This window comes from Cynocephalus volans, chromosome 14 (genome assembly GCF_027409185.1).
Source record: "Cynocephalus volans isolate mCynVol1 chromosome 14, mCynVol1.pri, whole genome shotgun sequence".
In the NCBI taxonomy this organism is placed as follows: domain Eukaryota; kingdom Metazoa; phylum Chordata; class Mammalia; order Dermoptera; family Cynocephalidae; genus Cynocephalus; species Cynocephalus volans.
Window position 1 is genome coordinate 764490 of NC_084473.1, and position 6077 is coordinate 770566.

The window sequence follows — 6077 nt, forward strand, 5'->3', positions numbered from 1 at the left end:
CCTAATCAATAAGGCTGATGAAAGTTTTCAGAAAAGTGAGGTTCCCTCAAGTATTGATTTCCTTAATTATAAACACGAACTTTTATAAAAGTTTCCTCCATGTGTTTAAGCCCATTTCCTCAGGGTGTGGAGTGGAGCACAAAACACACATGCACACATGCACATCTGCACGTACATATGCACACCTGCATGAACATGTGCATACACACATGATTGCACACACCACACATTGCACACCCTCATGCACATGCACACACTCATGATTGCACATGCCATGCACATCTGCATGCACACGTGCACATGATTGTACATGCACGTGTGCAGTTGCATGCACACACATGCACAGGATGCACACTTTTCTTTGGTATCTTGCAAGTAGCTAGGAAGATCTAAAACATATGTGTTCATTTGTACCTGAGGTCACCTAAGGCATGAAAACGTTACACCCAGTATCAGCAAGGAACCGAGAGATCAGTAGGTGTCTGTGTGAATGAAAGGACTTTGTTAATTCCTCTGTCCATCATCTGTCCGCTGACAAAGAACCTGAAGACACAGCACAGCAGGATGTTTCCTGACCTGGGGTGCTGACTGCGCCCACCTGCCGCCCCCAGCCCACCCATGTCTGCAGGCCTCCTGTTCACTCACCGACTAGGCTGGCCTCCCTCATTCTCAGACCTGTCCAGCCTGCCCAGATGGGCTCTGGAGCTCTCAGCGGCATCTGCTGTGTCAGCACCATGGCCTTCTAAGGAGCAGAGGCCCCAGCCTATGGATCGGGCACAGGCTGGCAATGGGTGAATTTGAGGCAACATCCACAGGATGGAGAATGAGAGAGCAATAAAGCCACCGTCCAGTCCTGTCTTATCCCGGGAGGGGTCTTTACCTCAGGGGGGCTGCGGGCTCACCTAGAGATGGAGGAAGCCTTTGCTGGTGTGTGCAGAGTGTCAGGCAGGGTTCCAGGGCCTGCTTGTTGTGTGGGCAGGAATGTTGGCACTGGGGATGGGGGCAGCTGCATGGCAGGGCCTGGGTGGCATGACCCCAGCCCCTGGCCTGTGGACCTCCTGTGGGTCATCCACTTCCAGCAGGGTCTGTGGCTCAGCAGCACCTGCAGGGGCTTCCGGGTGCCAAGATGATGCAAGATGAGGGAGCAGGTGTGGGGGAGGCTGGGGTCCTGAGGCCTCTACCTTCTGCCTGTGGCCTCAGCCCCTGCAGTCTCTTTTTCCATCAGCTGTTCATAGGAAGGAAGTGGATCTGTGATTCCCTCATGCAATCCCAGCTCATGAAGGCCCTGCATGTGCCCTGTCTTCAGGAGACCCCAACTCCAGTGTGGGGGAGCCCTGAATGCTCTAGGCTCTCAGGAAACATCCATTGAGGATAAGCCAATGAGGAAAAGCTCGCTGAGCACTTGGGGTGGGTGGCCGCGAGGCTGTGGAGACTAACGGTCCTGCTGCTGCAGAGAGCCCCGGGTCAGAGAACTCATGGACAGCATGAAAACAGTGAAGCAGGAAGGAAGCTGGCCTTTCCCACTGAGCCGCAGCCCCACTCCTGGAGCTGGAGGACGGCAGATGTGGGTCCCTGGGTCTGTGGCTGCTCTTGTGACCACAGGGACCTGGTGCCATTGTGGCCCCAGCCCACTCTGAAGAGCCACTGGGGGCCACATACAGGGTGTGCTGGGGAGTGGAGCTCTAGCCCTACAGGTCTCCCGTGAGCTCAGTCCACCCTGTAATCACAGTTGGCTACAGTCTTGTCTTTATGGATTGGAAAACGGGCTTACAACAAAGTGAAGAGCAACCTGACTACCCAGGGAAGGCCGGAGGAGCCCTGGTCCACAGGGTAGGGGCAGGGGAGAAGATAAAGAGACTCACGCATGAAAAGAGGGATTTGCAAATGCTATATGGGAACTTACAAAACCTAGAATGACCAGAAAGTCAGACCAAGATCCATGCAACAGATATGAATGCCCCATGAACAGCTCTGCCTGCTTTGCTGGGGGATCCCTCAGACCCAGCCACTCAGCATGAACACCCTGCATTTGTTTATGCATTCCTAACTCAGGTTTCATAACAAAGAAAACCCCCCAGAGCTGTCAGGCATATTGTGAGTCCTGCACAAGCCAGTCCAGCTCCACTCCTGTCTTTGCCTTTAATCAGTTCAGTTTTTATGACCAATGAGCACTGACGACAAAGCAGACAGAATCCATGTCGGATGTCTCTGCATCTGTCGGAGCTGGAGCGGTGACGTGTTGTCCTTTGGGCCTCTACCGGACCACCTCCCTGCTCCATGTTCTACCCCAGAGCTGGTGACCAGGCAGCAGGTGGGAAGACCCTTGACCCCTGCCTGGCCCTGACCCTAGCCTGGCCCTAACCCTAACCCAAACCCGAGCCCAAATCTTCTAACCTGAACCTGAACCCTAAACTTAGCCTTAGCCCTAACTGGAACCGGAGCCCAAACCCTAGATATAATTCTCTTTTAAATTTGCTTGAATTTTTATATTACATTGTTTAAAGTAACGCATATTGCACCATTAATGTCACTGAGTACATTATTGTAGAAAATGCATTAACTGATGGCCTATGACCTACTGAGTTATGTCACCTTTTTAATAAATTTCTAACATCCCCAGACTGTTATGGACACCGAGTGAATAAGAAAATGAGAACTTGGAAAAGTGAAAGAAGCCAAGCACTCTCCCACGGTCAATGGTATTTTGACTCTTCGCTTCAAGGAGAAAACACAGAGGAATAGATTTGATGGTTTAGCCATTGTTAAGAAATTTTCAATTGTCAGTTTCAACCTTCACTGAGCTTGAAAACTGTACTATTTTTAGTTTCATTTCCTATGTCAATCAAACTGGTTTAACCAGTTTTTCCCCTATGCAGAATCCAGGGAGGCCTGAATCAAAAACGTTTTGCTGCTGACACGTGTAAGAAAAGAGTACCTGAACTACCCATGCGAATGTTCCTTCATCATGAAGTTAGAATGATGCCCGAGAAGGTAAAACAAGACAAACCAGGTACCACTAAAAGAAAATTCCAAGTAACTGAGAAACATGGTCAGTACTGCACAGGAAAATGAGGGTAAAATGTTTAATACAATGGGAGATAAAGCTGGAGCATTTTAAGGAAATACAAGGATCAAAAGCCAATGAAAGCGAACATACCAAAATGTAGCAGGACTGACCACGTGTTAGTCATCACTGCAGGTGGGGGACAGGTACACGGCAGTGAATTGCTCCATCCCTTTCCTAGACTTTTGTTAATGTTTAAAATTTTCCACAATGAAAAAAACAAAGAGAAAAATAAGTCAGAAAAACATCCAGTTTGTGTTTCTTGAAGAACTTTCATTAAAGAACTAAATAAAAATGTAAAGAGTAGTTTGAAGGCATATAAAAAACAAGATGAATTGTAGTATAAGCTTCCTAGGGAAAATTAATACAGTACAGAATATTGAATTAATGTCAGGGGAAAAAAAGACCACTGATTGACTAATCATGAAAAGGTTGTGACTTGGGATAAGTAACTCTTTTTTAAAAAAGCTTTTAACCAACACACACACACACACACACACACACACACACACACACACACACACACACACACACACACACACACACACAATTAATTCTCCAAAACAGAACAGGGGGTTCTTTGGAAATTTTAACTATATGAATAAATAATTTTAAATGAATAATTTGAAGAAGTTGGTTTGTGTACTAAGCCAGTTATTTTTTTAAATCACTGAGTTCAATAAATGTTTCTGAAAAATATTATACCAATTAAAAGACAAAGGGAAGGTTTTTGTTAAAAATGACATTATATTGAGTCTAATATGAATACATTAGTAAAATAATATGTAGCAGACAACTTTTGGAAATGAAATTGAACTAAAACAAAAGTGAAGTTTTAAGAACAAACCAGGCCTCGTACTTCATGGTTTTCTTTAGCAGAATCACATGTTAGAGGGTAGAGGGGACCCTGGCACATGTTCCCCACTATTTGGTCTAGAATAAGATGCAGGCACTACCTCAGGAAAGTTTGTGTGAATATTGAATCTACAGGGATCATAAACTCTGCATTATGAACCAGCTGCTCTGTGAAGACTCTAACGAGTGATGAGTGTGACTTGTTAAAGAAAAATAAAATAAAGCCTTTGTCATATTAGCACAGCACAGTCAGAATTAAGAACCCTCAGAAGTTTCCTGCTGAAGGTGAAAGTGCGGGTGCACACATGCAGCCTCCTGCTCCAGGCGTTCCTCGCACCCCATCTTCCCTCACCCCAGTGCCCCGGGCCCTGTCTTCAACCTTTACACATCCAGTTTTCACCAGGACTTTCTCTCTCCCTCCTGAACCAACCTCATCAACTTCTTAATGTTATTTTTGCATAGAGGAGAAGATTTACTTAAACATTTTCTGGCAAATTTCTTTGAAGACTCCTAATTTAAAAGGAAAAGGCCTGCTTAAGAAGCAACTAAATAATTTGGTAATTCTCACAAACAGGCCTAAGGAAAACCTTAGGAGTGTGCCTGAGCACTTGCAAATGCTGGGACACACTGTGCACCGAGCGTTTACACATGTACATGCACGTGCCCGTGTGTTCTTTGTTTTCAGAGTTTGCTGTCAGTGCGCTCTTCCTAAGTGATCTTATTCACTCCCTTTCTTTAAATACCTACCATATGTCAAAAATTCCACGTGACAGCTCAGACCTCACCACTGGGTGTGGGGCTGCAACGGCTCCACTTGCCGTAGCAATTGCTAGGGTGAAAGGAGGCCACACCTAATGGCCGCTGTTCAAGTTCCCCACCCGCATGGTCCGCACAACATGGTGCCTAGAGGAAGCAGGGGGGGGGGGTCGCTTTTAGTTCTGCAAAAACTGTTATTGGTAGTTGCGCTTTTCCGCGCTCGTGATCAGTTCGTGATCAGCAGGCTAAGCTAGGAAAGTAAGGCGCATGCACATGCCACCTTTCCAGTGATTGGCTCTCAGTGTGGAAATCCCCACTTGCTTAGATAAAAATACAAGTGCTCAAGAGACAATAAACGGAACTGCTCGACGGAAGCCCCGCCGCGTCTGAGTGCTCCTTTGCGGGCTGAATAGGCGGGTGGCGCACTCACCCACCTTCGGGGATCCTTCTTCGGCTTCCGCCGCAGAGGGCAACTTCTCTGTTCCTGCCTGGGGGGGATAGGGAGTCTGCCGGGGATCACTCGGTGGCCAGGGCCAGGGAAACCCGGAGCCCGGGCCTGGCTGACCAAGAGAGCACCCCTAAATTTATGACTTGAACTCCTTTTGTACATCTCCCCTTGGATATCCCACAGTAATCTCAAACTCATGTACAAACTGAAACCCCTAGTTCTAAATATCTTCCAATCCTCTCTGAATCTTCCCCATTTCAGTAAATGGCACTGCCACTATCCACCCAGTGGCTCAAGCCAGAGACCTGGTAGTTAACCCTGATGACTCTTTTCCCCATTGTATCACCCAAATCCATGACATCAGTAGCTGCCCCCTAAGCTTTCCATCTGTACAGGTCTCCTTGGTCACAGCCGGGTCTGAAACACCATCATATCCCACTTCAGCTGCTGCAGTGATGCCCCACTGGCCTCCGCTAGCCCTGACCACACATCCTCCGACCAGCCTCCAGAACAACGCTGCAGAATGTAAATTATCTTGTATTGTGGCTCTGCTTAGAATTCTGCATTAGCTCCTGAATCCTCACCAGGATCCACAAGATGTATGTAACTGGGTGAGAAGAGAAGACAAGTGGCATCTCCTTGGCTCCCACACCACGGCAACCAGCCAAGCAGATGTCTGTGGCCAAATGTGTGGGGCTTTCCCCCCGCCCACAAGCAAGCAATCAGTTCTGCAACGGACACCTGCTGGGTGTGTTCTAATCCAATTCAGTTGTGGTGCTGTCTGCTTGGAGATCCCGCAAGACTGACCGCGTGTCAAACAGCAGTCGTAGTCCAGGCCCAGGAGCTTTGACCATCCAGCTTCATGTGTTCATCATTACAAATTATGATGACTTTTTGTGTCCCTTACCCAACTACTCCTGGTCTCCCCTCCCCCTCCCCCAAGAAAGAAAGAAA